The following is a 19,872-nucleotide window of genomic DNA, read 5'->3' as shown; positions in this document are numbered from 1 at the left end:
AAGACTTCATTCAGGTCCTCAATGGTCATCTGATCAAATGGAATTATGTTCTTCATCTTCTCCAGCTCTTTTTCATATTCTTCAATCCTGGCCTTTGAGAGGGACAAAAATTCAGCACAGCTTTTCACATCTTCTTTTTCCTCAGCATCCACCTGAACAGTGTATTTATCCTCTGGCACAGGAACCTTCAGGGCATTAAACTTCTTCTCAAAGTCATCTACCAAGCCAGCCTTTGCCACATTGGCCTTGTAGTAAGCCCAGTCAATAGCAGGTGGTTTCTCAGGAAGAGTAGCCAACCTGGAGGTAAGCATCTCATTCCAGGATTTCAGGGAGTTGGCAATGGCCTTCTGGTTTCGGGGTATGATCTCCCCAAAAGCTACCCAGTCAATGGTTTTTAGAGCAAGTTTTCGCCCAGCCATCTTGAGATCCTTCACCAACCCCGGCAGCCCACGGTCCACAGCCGAGTTTACCGATTTTTTTGTCTGCCAATTACCAATATTTCATGTTTCCCATACCTCAGCAACCAATAAATAAAATAATACTTTAAAAGGAACATTTCTTTTTAAAAAAAAACAGTACAATGATATAGAGAAGTTTATTAATTCATACAAGTAATTTCTCAGATCGATACAGTGAAAGGCTAGACTGATCTGGGGGGGGAAATCCTTACATGATAGCAAAATATCTTCTAGTCTCCATAAACCATCTGTAATCACTTGCTAAGAAAAAAATTCCATAACCACATAGGTCATGCAGACTTGTTTTTATGCCATGTGTATTTGTTTTCTTTCAAAGTGAGCAAAACAATGTAACCTTTTACTTTTTATACATTTCAAAATCTTACTTTTATTAATGGAGCTCCCCACCCCAATTCATCTTATTAATTTTTTTTTAAGATTTTATTTATTTGTTCATGGGAGACAAAGAGACAGAGAGAGGCAGAGACACAGGCAGAGGGAGAAGCAGGCCCCATGCAGGGGGCCTCACGTGGGACTCCATCTTGGGTCTCCAGGATCATACCCTGGGCTGAAGGCAGTGCTAAACCGCTGAGCCACCAGGGCTGCCCAATCCATCTTATTACTAAATAAGAATGAGATAAGGGGTGAGAAAAAGATCCTTGATTGTTTTTTCATTTTCTTCCTTTTCCCTCAGAGTAAACCAAGAATTCATCAAATATTTTCTAAAGTCAGAAGGATAACAAAAGACTCGATTTTTTCTTCACAGAAAAAAAAATAGACTAAATAAGTAAATAGCATTCAAATTTCAGTAACGAAATAGGCCCCCAATACAGCTTTAAGATAGTTCCATTTAACAGGGAAGTGTTAGAATGGAAAAGAAGGTTCCTGAGAGGCACTCATTTAACAAATAAATTATAGCTTAAATTATTACTGTATAGAATATACCTGGCAAAGGCAGAAAGAATGAACTTTTTTCCTCCTTTCGTGAACTTTGTGAGCTATAATGGGCTGTAAATCATCCACCATATTTAAGTCATGTTTATTTAAAGTTCTCCTAATATTAGACATTTTTGTGGGAATAAAAAACTTAGTAAACAACTATTTCTTTCCCCCTCCTTTTCTAGCCACATAAGCCAGCTGTAGTGGATGACACAGATTTGTAAAATATTCCAAAGGCTGCCACCGTGGAGGCTGAGAAAAATTAAGGCCATCCCACCTAAAGTTTAGCATTAGCACAAGTACAGCCATCTTAGGCCCCTGTGAATAAGAGCTGAACCTTATGGGAAAAACTGCAGAATGTCCCCAATGTCCTCGGCAGGGAATCCCATATCAGAAAGACAACAGAGCCCACGTCCATGGTGGAAAGTCCCATATTAGAATGGGAACAGAGCTCAATGGCCTTGAAGGTCCCATATCAGAATGTAAACAGAATTTGAGAAATTTTTCCACCCCTTCTGAAAATCCCCTAGACCAGCCTATAAAAAACCCAGCTGTAACCCACTTCGGGGTCCAAGTCCTTGCTCTGCTGTGTCGGGTATACTTGGACCCAAGCTCTAGCTTGCAAATAAACCCTCGTGCGCTTGCATCGGTGTGGGCTCCTTGGTGGTTTCTCGGATTCGCAATCTTGGGCACAACAGCCACAGTCCCAAGAACTAGAAAAAACGCCACCCACTAAAAAGCATCAAGGTAAATGTAAATACAGTGTGGTTCTAATTTTTTTCATACAATCTCAGACAACCCCAAGTAACTTTATAAATATCTTATGAAAAAAAGCAATTTTAAAACCCATCAAAACTATTTAAAATATTTAAGGGCAGAGATCTCAAATTTCCTTCAATCAGGCCAGAAATCATCACCAAAAATTATGATCACAGTTACAAATAGAATGGGTAGAATGTTTAAGTTTAGGATAACCAAAAAAGCCCATGTAACTTTTTAAATATAATTATTTACTCAAATATACTGTAAAAAGGAATGGTGACAACTCAGGAAGCAAAAATAAGCTTGCAAGTGAAATTTCTAGAAGCTCATGGAAACAATACCATCCCATATTGCAGATGCCAAAGGAAAAACAGTCAAATGGGATTAAGAGTACTCTGGTCATCTTCGTTTATTTGGTCGTGCAAGGTGTTAACTATTTTCACTGCCTGTATCACAGTTAGTCCACAGGAGGGGCTGTTGGATCTTGTCCATTATGAGGACTGGTTGGCTTGCCAGTTAGGTTGGATCCTCTTAAATTAGGAGGTCTCAGTAGAAACAAGATCACTGCAATAACCATCCAGGTCATCAAGATCATGGTAATACTGATGCCATTATCACCAGAGGGCCCTGGTAATTCCTGAAGACATGCTGTCTGTGCAGTAGGACTGAGACTGCCTCAAGAAATTGATCAGCCTTCTCATTGCATGCTCATGAGAGCAAACACATTCACGAGGATCGAATCCACCTTCTGCCATGATTGCCCAGCTTGATTTAACTTGACTGTTTAAATCTGCCCAGACAACAACCGATGGGTCGGGGAAGATGGGGGCTGGGACCAAGGCTCCGCAGAAAGACCGCCTGAAGCTTCCGGAACTGGCTGCTCGGGCGCCCGAAGCCGCTGCTGCTCCTGGCCGCTGGCTTCCTCCCCTCCTCTGTTTTCGGAATATTTCTTTAATTCTGTTCTCACTTAGTCTTCAGAAACTTCAGTTCTTGCCAAATTCTACCTAAATGGCTTTGAATAAACCTAGGGAGGTTTAATATGCCTCCAGGTTTCCTCACCTTGATCATTATCAAAATTATCTCAGATTCCATCCTCAGGGAATTGTTATGGTTCCTTTTATTTTTGCATCCTGCTTTTATTACCATAATCTTTCTCAAAAACTCAATCTTGGGCAGCCCGGGTGGCTCAGCATTTTAGCGCCGCCTTCAGCACCTGGGATCAAGTCCCACGTTGGGCTCCCTGCACGGAGCCTGCTTCTCTCTCTGCCTGTGTCTCTGCCTCTGTGTGTGCGTGTGTGTCTCTCATGAATAAATATAATATTTTTTTAAAAACCCTCAATCTTTGGGTCCCTGAGACAGGGCTGGTTGACAGTCTGAATAACTGACAAGGTTATATTTATAATTCCTCTCTTCGTGGCTTTGATATACATTTTCCTGATGGCTAATGATGTTGAGCATCTTTTCATGTACTCACTCGCCATTTGAGGAATGTCCATTTCTATCTATCACCCGTATTTTAAGTTGAGTTATTTGTCTTTGTTTTTGAGTTGTACAAATTCTTTATATATAATATATACAAGTCCTTTATCAGATATATGATTGACAAACATTTTCTCCCATTTTGAGGGTTTTCGCTTTCTTGATGGTATCCACTGAAGCATGAAAGATTTTAATTTTGTAAGTCCAAGTTCACCTATTAGTTTTTTATTTTGTTATTTGGACATTTGTATCCTATCTAAAAGGACTTTGTCTAACTAGTAGTCAGAAAGATTTACTTCTATATTTTCTTCTTAGATTTGCATAGCTTCAGCACTTATATTTAGTCCTATGATCCACGTTTTGCTAATTTGTGTATATAGTATGAGGTAGGGTTGAGGAAGCTTCATTCTATTCCTAGTTTGATGTTTTGTTTATTTATTTATTTATTTATTTAATTTATTTATTTTCATGAAAAGGTGTTGGATTTTGTAAAATGCTTTTTCTGTTTGTCCAAATGATTATTTGGGTTTTGTCCTTTATTTTATTGATATGATATCATCTTACTTTAATAGATTTTCAGATGTTATACCAACTTTGCATTTCTAGAATATATTCCACTTGATCATGAAGTATAATTCTTTAATTCTATAATTCTTGTCAGTGAGTTTGGTTTGACAGTATTTAAAAAAATTTTTTTTTATTCATGAAAGACACACAGAGAGGCAGAGACATAGGCAGAGGGAGAAGCAGACTTCCTGCAGGGAGCCCAATGTAGGACTCAAGGCAGACACTCAACCACTGAGCCACCCAGGCGTCCTGATTTGTTAGCATTTTATTGAGGATTTTGGCATAAATGCCTGTGGTTTTCTTTTCTGCTCATGCTTTTGTCTACTTTTATTTGTAGGAAAATACCAGCCTTACAGAATTTGGAAAATGTTTCTCTTCTATTTTCTGTAACAATTTGTAAAGAATTTGTATTGATTATAATTAGTTATTTAAAAGAATTTGGATATGGGCTTTTTCTTGTGAGAAGTTTTTTAAATTACAAATTCAATCTCTATAGTTGTTATAGGTCTACTCTGATTTTCTACTTCTTGAATTTGTTTCAGTAGTTTGTTTCTTTCTAGGAATATGTCCATTTCACCTAGGTTATCTAATTTATTGGCAAACAGTTATTCATAGTATTCTCTTACATTCTTTCTCTTTCTTTAATGTCAGTAGTAACAACTGCTGTCTCATTACTTCTTTTAGTAATTTGAGTCTTCTCTTTTTTTTCTTGTTCTGTTTAGCTAAAGATTTATGAATTTGTTAGTCTTTTCAGAGAAACATTTTTTGTTTATTTTGTTGATTTTCAATTTATTGAAGCTTATTTTATGGCCTAACATATTGTTTATCCTGGGTAAGGTTCCATGTGTACTTGAGAAGAATATGTATTCTACCTTGTTAAAGGGGAGTTTATTATTAAGTCTCGTTTCTTTATATTGTTGTTCAAGTCTTCTGTTTCCTTGTTGATCTTCTGCTTTGTTGTCCTATACATTCCTGAAAGTGGAGCGTTAAAGTTTCCAACTATTGTTGAATTCTCCTTAACATTCTTCAATTCTATGACTTTGTTTCTCTTCTTTGGGGCTCCAGTTTTAGGTGCATATGCATCTGTGTTTGTATTTTTAATATCTTACAGATGGATATACTCTGTTATCATTATAAAATGTTTTTATTTACTTGTAATAAATTTTTCTGTTTTCAAGTCTATTTTTTTCTAATATTATAGCCATTCCTGCTTTACTTAATGCTGAAAAATAGAATGTTTTCCCTTTAATTTCTGGAACAAAGCAAAAAGATTCTTCTCATCACTCCTAGTCAACATCGTAGTGGAAGTCCAAAATGGTACAACTACTCATGAAGAAACAACATAATACTAATTGGAAAGGGGAAAACATTTTGCAGTTTCTTAAAAAGTTAAGTTAAAACAACTTAAAAAGTTAAGAAACAACATAATACTAATTGGAAAGGGAAAAACATTTTGCAGTTTCTTAAAAAGTTAAACTTCCACGTACCATAACCATTCATGACCAATCCTACTCCTAGGTATTTCTTTCGAGATATTAAAACTATATTCATACAAAAAACTGCATATGAATATTATAGTCTTTTAATTCATCATCTCCAGAAGTGAAAACTACCCAAATGTTTCAATTGGTGAATGGATAAAAAATTTGTGATAATCTATACAATGAAGTACTATTCAAAAATAAAAAAACTAATGAACAAATGATACATATAACAACTTGGATGAATCTCAAAGGTGTTATCCTAAGCAAAAAAAGCCTGTCTCAATAGGTTACTTGTTCTATGCTTCCATGTATGACATTTTAGAAAAGCAGAAACTAGATTGAAAGAAAACAGGAGGGCAGCCCTGGTGGCCCAGCGGTTTAGCACCGCCTTCAGCCCGGGGTGTGATCCTGGAGACCCGGGATTGAGTCCCACATCGGGCTCCCTGCATGGCGTCTGCTTCTCCCTCTGCCTGTGTCTCTGCCTCTCTCTCTCTCTCTCTCTCTCTCTCTCTCTCTGTGTCTGTCATGAATAAATAAATAAATAAAGTCTTTAAAAAAATTTTTTTTAAAAAGAAAGAGAACAGGAGTCTTTGTTAGGATTTGTGGGTAAGGAAGACTGTGTGACTAAAACAGGATATCATAGAGACTTTGGGGGGTTATGGGATTGTTATGTATCCTGATTGTGGTGTGGTAACATGAATCTATGCATGTGTTAATGTTCATGGTACTGTTCATACCAAAAAAGTAATCTATTATGTGTAATTTTAAGAAAAGACAGATCTCTTTATATGTAACAAGGTGAAACACATGCCTGCATATATAGTTAAGTAAAAAAAAATATTGATGCAAAATAGTTTGTATTATATGCTATTGTTTGGCAAAAATGTTAAAAAATATGTGTGTGTTTACTTTATGTATAAAATATCTTTGAAAGAATAACTAAGAAACTCACCAGATGACTAGGGGCCAGGTATAAGGTAGAAAGTTTTTACTGCATATGATTTTGTGTCAGTTTTGGGTACCTGTTTAAAATTATTCTTTTTAAAAAAGATTATTTATTTATTTACATGAGAGAGAGAGAGCAGAGTAAGCGGAAGAGAACATGAGTAGGGGGAGAGTAGAGGAAGAGGGAGAAGTAGGCTCCCTGCTGAGCAGGGGCTTGATCCCTGGACCCTGGATCATGAACTGAGCTGAAAGCCAGATGCTTATCTGACTGAGCCACCCAGGCACCTCTAAAATTATTCTTTATATCTTTATTATAATATATGATATATAGAAAATAATGCATGTGGTTATAATGGGCACCCAGAGGCAAGAACTACAGCTTTATAAATTCGTATTTATTATGTTATTTGCTTATTGCTTGTCTTCCTCACTAAAATGTAAGTTTCAAATGTGTGAGGATTTTTTTCCACTCCTTTAATTAAACATGTATCTGTATTGCCTTGAACAGTGACAAGCACACAGTAGTTGACTAACAAATGTTTGTCGAGTGAATAAAATAAAGTGATAAGAACAAGGTACATGGTGGAAGCAGAAAAGAGGAACAGTTGTCTGGTTTTGATTAAGGAGTGGAAGGAAGAGTCAGCAAGGCTTAATGATAGAGATAAAATATGATCTGATCTATGAAAGGTGATACTAGATAGCAGGGTGTGAAAGCATGTAGATTTGAGGTCTCAGTGCGCTTTCCAAATTGTAAGCACTTGTATGAGACTTTGACTTAGGGTGGGAAAAGGAAAAGCTGAGTAGTTAGAGAGGAGCCTGGAGAGAGAGAGAGACAAAGTTAGACTACCAAGGTTTTTGTATACCATGCTAAGGAGTTGGGATTTGGGGAGAAACATGGAGGGTTTGAACTAAGTGATCCTGATGACTGAGAGAAATGGATGAAATCTGTAACTATTCATATATCACCCTTTCAGTGAGTTTTTCCATAATAGCATTCGTCTCCTCTTCCCCTGTGTACATTGCTATCCTACTTACTTGCTTTGTTTCTTCATAATACTTGTCACCTGCTGGTATGTTTTTTCTTAAATATTTTATTATCCGACACAAAAATGTAGTTCCTGTGAGGGCAGAAATTTTTATCCATTTTGGTCATGGCTCTATCCTCAGAGCCCGGTGCATATTAACTGTTCGATAAATATTTGTTGCATGGATTTGTCAAAATTTTGAATGTGGAGGAAGTCGAGGAAAAATTATCAGATTTCGATGCCTCTGGATTTCTGATAATCCACTGGCTAACTTTTCCACCTCAATTCCCAAATACAATTAATTATTAATAGCATAAGCCCCTAATTTTCTGTATTTATTCTTTGATTACACCAATATCCTCTGAATCAACCTCTCTGCCTCCAGATTGCACCAGTACAACCCATTTTCTGTATTCTGGTTTTAAATATTACTAAATACTTTCTTGCTTAAAATTTTTCTTTGGCTTTCTGTTTTCCTCATAATTAAGCTCAAACTCCATGATCCTTCCTTCTCTGGCCTCTTCTAACATTCAGATTCATGACCCATTACTACTCCTTTCACAGTATACTTCAAGTCCACTGCCATTCTTCCCTTTCATTCGTCCATTCAATAATCTATTCAACATTAAACAAATCTTTATTGAGCACTCTCTAGTAGATAAGGTGTATTTTAGGTTTTTAGTATTCACCAATCAATGGGATAGTCATAGTTCCTACAAGGTCTCCTTTACCTATTATTTTGTCGCATTATAGCGTTGCTACTTGTTTATGTATTCATTTCCCCCACTGTTTGGAGGGTCTTGAAATCCAGGACTGAGTCTTATTCTTCTTTATATGGGCAATATCAGGAACGGAACCTTACGCTGAGTGGTTGTTCAGAATCTGCTGTTTGAATGACAAAATATGAGTTAAAATGTTGAAATGAACTATAAAAATACCATCAAAAGTAAGAACCTGGTGCTGGCCCCTGTCATTTCCCTGATCACATTTTGGTTATTTATTCATCTGACAAACATCAATAATCACCTATTTTATGCCAGGCTCTTATGTGTTTAAAATGTCACGTTTAGCTCCTAAGCTGTGGGTTCCTATTGCAATGCCCATGAGTGTAGCGCAGTATTTGGGACATGGTAGATGCTCACTGTATAGTAGTAGATTGACTGAAAATAACCACAAAAAAGGAAAACAGGTACAGATTTTGGACCCAGTGTTTTCTGGAGGTAGTGGCAATAGGTGATTCAATATTGAACTTTTAACCAGAGTAAGGATTATTCTTATTATTGAAAATTTTGGGAATCCCTGGGTGGCTCAGCGGTTTAGCACCTGCCTTCAGCCCAGGGCATGACCCTGGGGACCCCGGATCGAGTCCCACATCGAGCTTCCTGCATGGAGCTTGCTTCTCCCTCTGCCTGTGTCTCTCATAATAAATAAATAAATAAATAAAATCTTAAAAAAAGAAAATTTTGTCAGTTGTCATTTTCTTGGGGGGGGTATATACATATACAAGAATGCTTTCTAGATGAATTTACCTTTATTTGTTAATTTGAGTATAGCATGTAACTCTTTGGATACTATTCCGAGACAAAAATGATTCAGATCTAAGATTTTTTTAAAATCTCGAAATCGAAGTATGCCACTTATAAAAATGAACTTTTTACTCAACATGGTATGTTAGAAAATGGTAAACCAGTATGGCAAATACATAACTGTTGACATCCGAGAGTCAAGGCACTAAGGGTTAGGAAGGTATTTTAAGGGCTAAATCAATAAGGCGAGGTGACAAATTTGGATATGTGGGGTTTGGCTGAAATAATGCAGTTCTTCGGATGACTAGAGTTAAAATTTCTTTTTTTTAAAGATTTTAGGGCAGCCCCGGTGGCTCGGCGGTTTAGCGCCGCCTTCAGCCCGGGGTGTGATCCTGGAGTCCCGGGATTGAGTCCCACATGGGGCTCCCTGCGTGGAGCCTGCTTCTCCCTCTGCCTGTGTCTCTGCCTGCCTCTCTCTGTGTGTCTCTCATGAATAAATAAATAAAATCTTTAAAAAAATAAAGATTTTATTTATCCATAAGAGACACAGAAAGAGAGAGGCAGAGGGAGAGGGAGCCCGATATGGGACTCAATCCCGGGACTCCAGGATCACGCCCCGGGCCAAAGGCAGGCTCTAAACCGCTGAACTACCCAGGCGACCCTAGAGCTTTAATTAATAAAAAGTTACTGTCTCTGAGCCGGTTCACATCACTAACCAGCTTCTGATACGCTGAAAGCCAGAGCAATAAAGTATTGTAAAAGCTTGCTAGAGAGGCACAGGAAGTTGCCTGTAAAGGGGGCGTGGCGTCGGAAAATAAGTTTCCGCCAAACGAAGGAAAATAGCGCTTCCGGTTACGCCATCGTTGTGTCGGGGCTTTCTTCACTGAGGTGAGTGGAAAGAAAGAGGCTCATAATTTTCACAAGTGAGTCTCCAAACCCTCCCGGGAAGCTTTCCTCCTTGCTTCAACATGGGGTGGAAAGATTTCATCCCCAGAGCACATTGTGTGAAGGATGTTTCTGACGCTTATGGTTCCGGTCGCCTGTCTACCTATTCTGAAGATGGCAGGCTGTCCTCCCTCTCTATTTTTGTCCTTTTATCCCTGGTCATTCTTCACCTCTCCTCGTTACCCCAGATCCTCTACCTGATATTTCTGAGCCTGGGCCATTTCCTCTACCACAGATTTTTTTCCTACCTCTTAACTTCCACCTTCTTCCCCGGCCCCTTTTAGCCTCAAAACTTTTGCAACCCCCTTCTCCCGTTAGGAATCTACGCCCTTCCTTTTTCTTCAGCTCCAGTACTTTACTTTCCACCCCCCCGCCCCTCCTGCCCGCCTCTTTCAGAGTCCTTTGAATTAAAAACTTGCCAAAACCAGGTGTGACTTCAGTTTCAAGGTCAACTCTGTTTTATTTCCTTAAAATAAGCAGTGGCAGAAATTTTAGTCCTAAGACACAGGAGCTTGTTCAGATTATTATATTATTGCTGAGTTTATTTTTACTCTTAACCAAAATGATACATCAGAAACTGCACTGATTTTAACCCTCCTGACATAAAAAAAAAAAAAAATTGGCACAGAACTCAATCCCCACTTTTTAGAGGAGCAGTCATAGGGGTTTTGCCTGTAAAACTTGTGTCAATTCTTGATGGTCGAAGCTTTCCCATCTCCTTTAGAACTTGTCATAGGACAGAAATGGTTGACAGATATGACATCCAATCACAAATTTATTTTTTCATATGAGTTATGCCTATTCAAATCTTTTTCTGGTCTTTGGTGGCAACATTGAACAGCAAGCTGACAGATTTTCAAAGTTTTCCTGGGAACTTCGCAAGTATTCTCTATTTCGTGCAAGGTGAAATATATTTTTCTGTTCCATTCATCATGTTTACTTTGTCTCGTGAGAACGTTAGTTAATCACAATTTATTATTCAATTTTTTACCCAAGAGAGGGGATATGATCATTAAACTTAAAATGAGCGTCAGGATTATTCAGGCTCTAAAGAGGAATTTATTCACCAAGAATTCCCTTTAACAAGCAATTTATTCCTTTCCTCCTGTAACTAGTGTGTTATACTTGCCAAAATAAGACGTAAATCTTTTTCTGGGCTAGGTGTAATTTTCAGTTCGTTTAGAAAAAAGTCAGGCTCGACTTCATGATACTAAAACACTTAAAAACTTTTTCGAAGGGTATTGCTGATGTCTCTGTATTCTCTAGTCAAGTTATAGTAACACAGCATTTAAATATCCCACGGCTTCAACCCAGTGTGCAACCATCATTTATTCATCTAAGAATTTTTTTATTGAATAACTTTATGTGTCAGTGTTAAGCACTGAGGATACAACAGTGGAAAATAAAAAGCTTATTAAACTTTAATTGAGAGACAGTAAATGAATATATAGTAAATATGAGTAAGTTGTAATGGAGAGGAGATGTAGTATTTTAAATAGGGATGGTGAGGAAGGCTTCCCTGGTAAGGCAACATTTGAGCAGAAACCTAAAGGAAGTGAGGGCACGAACTATGTACAGCTATTAATGGGAAAAACAGGATATATCTTATGTTGGTGTCTCTGTATTTGTTCACTCTGCTTCCACACCCCCCTTGCCCATTGTCACTTTTTTGCATGGCTTTAATGTAGCACTCTACATACTGAAATAACCTAATCCAGGCACATACATTTCCCATATTCTTTTGTTTTTTAATCTTGGCGAGCTTCTTGCTATCAATTAGGTATGTTGTTAGTTACCAGCCCTCTAGGAAGACATGTCTTTACATACATTTAGGTATGTTGTTAGTTACATACCTAATACGTCTAGAAGACGTATCTTTACATCCATCCTCACGTCTTCTTCCATCTTTTATCCGCAGTGCATTGTGTGCTATCCTACAGCATATTTGCTTACCTCTCTCACTGCTCTTATCACTGTGTGCTCATGATATGTTGCCCATAAATGTTTGGTATGTTAAATTGGAGGAATTGAGTACTTGTCTGTCTGTACAGGCAACCTTTTAAATATAGTTGGCCCTGGGATGCCTGGGTGACTAGGTAGTTGAGCATCTGCCTTTGGCTCAGGTCGTGATCCTTGGGTTTTGGGATTGAGTCCCGCATCAGGCTTCCTACAGGGAGCCTGCTTAACCTATGTGGTGGTATTGTTTGATCTTTCATTTGTATTCACAATTTATTTGTAATTGATTTCTTTGTATGTTTTCAGTATGAGTTATTGGTATGCGTAAAGGCCCCCCTTTTTTACATTTTTTGAAATGGACATTCAAGGGTGCCTGAGTGGCTCAGTCGGTTAAATGTCTGCCTTTGGCTCATTTCATGATCCCAGGGTCCTGGGATCAAGCCCTGTATTCGACTCTTTATTCAGCGGAGAGTCTACTTCTGCCTCTCCCTCTGTGCCCCCACTTCACCTCATGCTCCCACTCTTTAAAAAAGCAGATATTTAATCAACCTAATATCACTATTGAAAAGATAGCTATTTCCCTCCTATAGAGTCATGTTTTTCATAAATCAAATGACTAAGTTATTTATGTGGGTTTATTTCTTCTGAATTTTGTTCTGTTTGGTTAATTTTTCTATCCTTATATAAGTACCACTGTTATAATGGATGTCCTTTTATAATATATATCATATGTATATAGTCATTTAGTCTTACAGTTTTGTTCTTTTTTTTTCAATAATGCCTAGTGATTCTTGGTCTTTTGAATTTTCATATGCATTTTTAAAAAATATTTTATTTATTTACTCATGAGAGACAGAGAGAAGGAGAGGCAGAGACAGAGGCAGAGGGAGAAGCAGGCCCCGTGCAGGAAGCCGGATGTGGGACTTGATCCTGGGTCTCCTGGATCATGCCCTGAGCCAAATCAGACGCTCAACTGCTGAGCCACCCAGGCGTCCCTCATATGCATTTTAGACTCAGCTCATCAATTTCCACAAAAATTCTTCTTGACATTTTGATTGAAATACCACTTAATACATCCATTTGAGAAACATACATCATGGCACTTTACCCTTAAATATCTCAGTGTTTATCTCCTAATATTAGGGACATTTTATAGATAATTTAATTACCATTATGTCACCAATAAAAATTAAGAATAATTTCCTAATATCATCTAATACCTAATACATTTTCTTTTTTTAATTAAGTTTTTTTTAAAGATTTTATTTATGACAGAGAGACAGAGCATGAGTGGGGATAGAGGGAGAGGGAGAAGCAGACTCCTTGCTGAGCAGGGAGCCCAATGTGGGGTTCCATCCTAGGACCTGGGATCATGACCTGAGCCGAAGGCAGACGCTGAACCGACTGAACCACCCAGGTGCCCCACTTAATCCGTTTTCAAATTTCTTTCTTTTTCCCAATGTGCCTTTCATGGCTGATATTTCTGTTTTAAAAAAGACAAGTGGTGCTTACTAAGGTTCTATTTATCATCAGGCAATGTATAACATTTTATTTAATTAAAACAAAAAAAGAATTATGATGTACAAATTCTTCCATTTAATAGGAAAGGAAAGGAATCAAATTGGTTAAGAAACTTGTTCAATTACAAAGCTTCAAAAGCTGGGACGCCTGGGTGGCTTAGTGGTTGAGTGTCTATTTTCGGCTCAGGGCATGTCCCGCATCGGGCTCCCTGCGAGGAACCTGCTTCTCCCTCTGCCTATGTCTCTGCCTCTCTCTGTGTGTCTCTCATGAATAAATAAATAAAATATTTTTTAAAAAGCCTCAAAAGCTCTTCACATTCAAATGCATAGTTCTATAATATCCCATGCTCTTATCACTGTATATCATATACAAAAGAATAAAGGTAAAAATCAAATAATAAAGAGGTAGGGAGAGGAAGAAATCCTGCTGAGGGACCTGTTATTTATAAAATGCAAAATATAAGTCTTAAAGCTGGTATTTAAAACCATCACCCATAAGGTATATTTATATTTTTTGAGATGTTTTTGTTGTCCTTTTCTCTATTTGTTCAACTTGTGCATATTTATATATTTAGTACTTTTCAATCCATTGCAGTCATCATTTCTTCTGTTGATCAAACTATCCAGTTTGGAAGAAGCTAGTTGGAACCCTTGACGTTGGCTCCTTTTTTCATTTATTACTAAAATTTTCAAATACATTTAAAGTTAGTAAAATAGACAAACATGTATCCATTTCACAGCTTCAACAATTAATACCATTTGTACAAATTCCTTTGATCTTTTCTCCTCACCCACTTTTTTCCCTGGGGTATTTTAAAGCAATCCCAAACATTATGTCATTACACAGGTAAATAACTCACTATACATCTCTAACTCTTAAATGCATTATACTAAGTAACCACAGGGCCATTATACTTAATAGGATTAACAGTAATTCCTTATATTATCTAATACCCAGGCTATATTCAAATTTCCATGATTGTCTCAAAGATGTCTTTTTAGGGGCACCTGGGTGGCTCAGTTGGTTAAGCATCCGACTTTTGATTTTGGCTCAGGTCATAATCTCAGGGTCATGATATCAAGCCCTGCATTGGGCTCAGGATTCTTTTTCCCTTGCCCTCTGCCCTTCCCCCCGCTTGTGCATGCACACACTCTCAAATAAATAAATCTTTTAAAAATCTATTATTTTTTTTAAAGATTTTATTCGTGAGAGACACAGAGAGAGGGGCAGGCTCCATGCAGGGAGCCTGATGTGGGACTCGATCCCGAGACCCCAGGATCTTGCCCTGGGCTGAAGGCAGGTGTTCAACTGCTGAGCCACCCAGGTGTCCCATTAAAAAGATATTAATAAAAATGTCATTTTATATTTGCTTTGTTTTGTTTTTTAAAGATTATTTATTTATTCAGGAGAGACAGAGAGGTGGAGACATAGGCAGAGGGAGAAGCAGGCTCCATGTAGGGAGCTTGATGTGGGACTTGATCCCAGGATCATGGGATCATGACTTGAGCCAAAGGCAGATTATGCTTTGTTAAATCTGTATCTAAACAAGGGCCACTGTTTATTACCACTGGATATTTTTCTTTTAAGTCTTTTCCTAACCATCTGTAGTCACCCCCCCATTTTAAAGACCACTGGTTTATTAGAGAAACTAAGTCACTTATCCTATCAACAAATGGATTTAGATGATTGCTTCCTTGAGGTGGTATTCAGTTTTTCCACTGCATGTTTCTGTTCACTGGCATTTAGAACTAGAGGATTTATTAGATTCAGTTTCAATGATTTTTTAAGGGAAGAAATCATTTCAGGTAGTGATATGCACTTTCTATGGCATTTCATCATATCTGGTTTAACTTTTTAACTGGTTCTGGGGTTGATTTTTGTTTTCAGGTTTTGTCAGCCTGATCTCTCCATTGTAGCACCTCCTCTCAACCTTTCTCCTATTGATTTTAGCCATTGAAGATAATTGTCTAAATACACTATTTCAGTAGTAGTTGAAAAAGAGTGGTCTAATTTTATCAATCCTTCTGCATTTATTAGCTGAAATTATTTTGTAAAAAATACCTTTTCTTTATTAGCTTTTTTTTGTCCCAAAATATTTTAGTAAAAGTCAGGATAAATGTTTTTTTTCATCTATCAGAGTAATGGGTTGGTTTCCTAGAGACTTTCGTTGTTTTCTTCAGTATCCTTGGGAATTCATGGATTTTTATGTATTTTATTGTATATATCTACTGTGATTTATTTTTGATGCCCAGACTGTGTCATCTTAGAATTTAGGAGACTTTTCTGTTTGGCTCCTGTATCCTTTACATGATTTCATTAGATCTTGGCCTCCTTGGTTTCTTTTTTTTTTAATTTAAATTTTAGTTAGTTAATCTGCAGTGCAGTATTGGTTTCTAGAGTAGAATTCAGTGGTTCATCACTTATATGCAGTGCTCATCACAAGTGCTCTCTTTAATACCCATCGCCCAGGGGCACCTGGGTGGCTCAGTCGGTTAAGTATCTGCCTTTCGGCTCCGGTTGTGATCTTGGGGTGCTGGGATCGAGCCCTACATCGGGCTCCCCACTCAGCAAGGAGTCTGTTTCTCCTTCTCTCTCTCCCTGTCCTCACCATTTGTGCTCTTTCTCATGCTCTCTCTCTGTTAAATAAATAAGTAAAATCTTTAAAAAAAACCCCACCCATCTAGCCGTTTCTTGCTTTCTGACACAAGATATTTTAGGCTCATTAATAATGAGTACATTTTCTGCACCAGTCCTGGAATCAGCCATTTTGCAAGGAGGCATATATTCCTTCAGTAGTGATTGGTACTAAGAAAGCAAGATGTGAGTGCTCAGGGGATTATTCCTATTTTCAGTCACACTATGTGACCTTCTGTTTTGCCCTTTTCCTCACCTTTTTGAATACAAGTGAATGACTCCAGCAGCATTCCATTGAAAATTAGCTAAGTGTGGCTTTCATTTGTTTATGTAGTCATTCATTCAGTGAAAATTTATAGACCACACTACCTTGTATCTGGTCTCATGCTGGATACAGGGGATGTAAAGGTAAACCTGACTGGTTTCCTGTTCTTGATGAAGATTCATTATAGTGGGGGTATGAGTAAATGAACAGACAGTGTCTAAAGAGTATGATGAGTACTATGGTGGGTATCGGCAAGTGAGGGCAAATGATAGGCCGTGAGGAGGCCCAGAAGGAGCATTTGCAAATGATTTGGAAGGGAAGATAATGTTTGATATTGGATAAATAGAGGAAATATGAAGGTAGAAGAGCTATGAGGTGTGTTCTAGTCAGATGAACCTAGAAGAAGTGGGGGTGGGAATCTAGATATATTTAAAGAAAGGCACTTGTGTTGTTGGTTTTAACTGGAACATAAGTTTTATGTAGAGGAAGAGAAATGAAACTGAGATATAGATAAGGGCCAGGATATTGAGAGCCCCTAAAGTCAGGTCAGAAAAGTAGGATTTCACTCTGAAACCTATGAGGAAGAAATAATGGAATTGTCCTAAGTGGATGAGATATACAGTTCTCTTTGGGATGTACTGATGATGTGCGGGGTGGGCAGATGGGAGTGGGACAGTAGGAGACTCATGAGGAGGATAGAGGTGTAGCGGTCCAGGAGAGAGACAATGTCATGTTACACTGCACCTTATATTTGTGTGTGGTATATGGGAGAGTTGTGTGTGTGTAGTAGTACATCTGTTATAATCTAGTGTAATACATAATATATACATACACAAACATAGAGTACAGTGTAGCATGACATTTTATATATAATATATGTGATAAATATTACAGGTATATAAGATCTGTGCATACACATGGACATAGTGTTGCATGTCTATAATTCTATATGTGCATATATATCCTGGGGCCATCTCATTGCAACAGGTCTAAAATAGAGAATATTTCAGTGAAGAAACATTGCCCAAGGACAGGACAGCTGAAGAGTGGAAAAGGGCTAACAAATACTCCCTCCTTGACCAAATGGGAGTCGTGCTCCTTGGAGCCCTCATTTCAACTAGATCTCATCTTTGGGCATGGTCTTTGACCTGCCTAGTCCAGTTTTAGAAAGAATCCTGCTGAATCAATTTAATGCGACTTTCCCCTACCCCTGATATATGTGATCATCCTGGTCTGCCTCCAACAAGAATTCTAAGTCTGTTTAGCAAGATTTCCCTGTTCTTAATGTTTCCTCTTAATTTTCTACCCATTGAGCCCCCCTCCCTGCATTCCCATCCAGATCTACTGCTTAGCTATAGATTCCCAGGTGTCTTTACCCTATTCAGATTGCAGTCCATTTTCTCTTCCCTATTGCAATAGTCTTGACACTATCACAATAGTCCTTTTAATCTTATCATTTTAACAAGTGTCAGGATAATTTTTTCTTTAACAGGCCCCACCAGAACTTTTGCTGATTGTGTTTCCTCCTTCAAAGCTCCACCAATTGGCACTGAGGCCCAGTTGTGTATCCTTAAGTAATCTGAGAATTCCTCTTCCTCTTCTTCATGGGATTCAAGAGTATGAGGAGGAATGAGATGATTGCTCAGCATTCCCCAGAGGTTGGACTGTAGCCTTAACAGTTATCTCTGGGAGAGTGGAATGATAATCAAAGATACTGAATCTCCTTTTATGAGTTTCTGTGTGTCAGGCACGGTTGTATACTAATGAACATGTATTGTGTTTGTCTTTTAAGACTACTATCTTAAACTTTTTAAAATATAAAATGTGAAATTTCTGTACATAATTATATAGGATGTAGACTGAGAGGGTTCTATTTAATCTAATAGATTTAGGGGAAACCAGGGCAGCGAGTATGTATGGATCAGTGTTAGTGAAGGCTCATGTGCTGAGGACTAATATAATTGGTGAAAGTGTTGATGAAATGAGTGTAGACTTTGATGTCAAAGATCTTATCTGAAAAGTAGAATAGATAATAGGTGGTACATGTATATTTTTAAGATGAGAGATTTGAAAATGTTTAGGTGTTCTGCAGGGGAGGAACTGATAAAAACAGTTTAAATAATAGGAGCGAAAGGGGATAACTAGTGAAACAAAATGTAGAAAAGATTTGTAGAGACATATGAAGTACAGGCCATGAACAAGAGAAGGGGCATTACTTTTGACATTGGAGTTAAGGAGAGTCAGAAAGGGATGTTTTTAAGGTTTTGGAGAAGCAAGAAATAGGGGGAGTTTCTTGGTGCCCCTTTATTCTCTGTGAATAAGGTAGTAAGGGCATTTTGGAGTGTGAGAGGGGATGGCCAGGGGCCAGAGCAAAGAGGAGGAAGCTTGCAACTTTCTTTAGAGAATGAAAGAAGATTTATAGGCAGTATTGAACACCTATCTAGGTTGGAAATAAAATGTTTTTAGTTTTGTCTTTTTATCCAGGTATGTTAAGCTGCCTAGAAGTAGGAGCAAAGAAGGCAAACATTGGGTTTGATTTTAGACTGAATGGGGTGGTGATGATTGTGGGTGGTAGAAGGTTTGAGGGGCGAATAAGTTGTTGAGGTTACTGATGAGATTTGTTCAGGTTATAGGCCATGGGATCTAGTCTCGTCAGGGAAGAGTATATTCTCAGAAAGATTATTCTGTGGATCCAGAGAAAGAGAAGCTGTGTGAATATGTGCATGGGCGTGGGAGAAGTTACATAGAAATTTCAAAGCTCAAAGAGTAGAAGTAATAAGGTCATATGGCAGACAAGAAATTGTGGTCAGAGTAGGTTATTGGAACTTAGGATTTCAGAGGAAAAGTAGTTCTGGATGATGAGTAAGTTGAAGTAGAGGAGGTCAAGGAGCTGTGAAGCTGGGGTGATGGACAAGTTAGCTATGGGATCATCAAAGATATTGCAGAAGATAAAAGGTGATAAAAAGAGTAGAGAGGAAGACAAGGAAGATGCTATATTTTGTGGAGGGAGTGAGTATAGCTCTGAGATAGATGGCATGAAAATCAAAGGAGCAGAGATTTTCTTTTTTTTTTTTTTTTTGAGGCAGCCAGTTTATTCACATCTTCATTTAAGTTCTTCAAGTCTCTCAAATGTAAAAGGCAAAGTCCCTGCACTCTCACCTAAGATACAAATTAAGGTGATATTCAAAATATTTATCGGCTAGTACAAAGTGGACACCAGGTCCTCGTGCTCTTACCCCGGCCTCCCCTTCAGCCTGTGCTTGGTTGCTTTCACGTAACCACTTTGTGCTTCAACAACGTAGATTCCATCTTACTTTGGCCCCTGAAAGATTCAGAGCTTCAGAGCTCATCTTATGTCCCAACTTT

The 19,872-nt window shown here is 38.0% G+C and overlaps 1 protein-coding gene and 1 pseudogene across 7 annotated transcripts in view; one reads left to right on the top strand and one right to left on the bottom strand.

The window, feature by feature from the left end:
• Positions 1 to 2,380: 2,380 nt before the first annotated feature.
• On the bottom strand, positions 2,381 to 3,027 carry LOC144307914 (small integral membrane protein 14 pseudogene; annotated as a pseudogene).
• Positions 3,028 to 9,946: 6,919 nt separating this feature from the next.
• The window catches only part of MAGED1 (MAGE family member D1), a 63,330-nt gene continuing 53,404 nt past the window's right edge, over positions 9,947 to 19,872 (top strand). For 3 of the 7 annotated variants that reach the window (XM_077888735.1, XM_077888734.1, XM_077888727.1), the window contains exon 1: positions 10,022 to 10,073. The gene's annotated coding sequence lies outside the window, so the exon portion shown is untranslated. Of the gene's footprint in view, positions 10,074 to 19,872 lie in introns of all 7 variants that reach the window. The other 4 variants (XM_077888731.1, XM_077888729.1, XM_077888732.1 and 1 more) reach the window with 2 other exon arrangements.

Source organism: Canis aureus, chromosome X (genome assembly GCF_053574225.1).
Source record: "Canis aureus isolate CA01 chromosome X, VMU_Caureus_v.1.0, whole genome shotgun sequence".
NCBI classification, from domain to species: Eukaryota; Metazoa; Chordata; class Mammalia; order Carnivora; family Canidae; genus Canis; species Canis aureus.
Note: the sequence above shows the minus strand (reverse complement) of the source record. Positions and strands in the feature narration are given on the sequence as shown.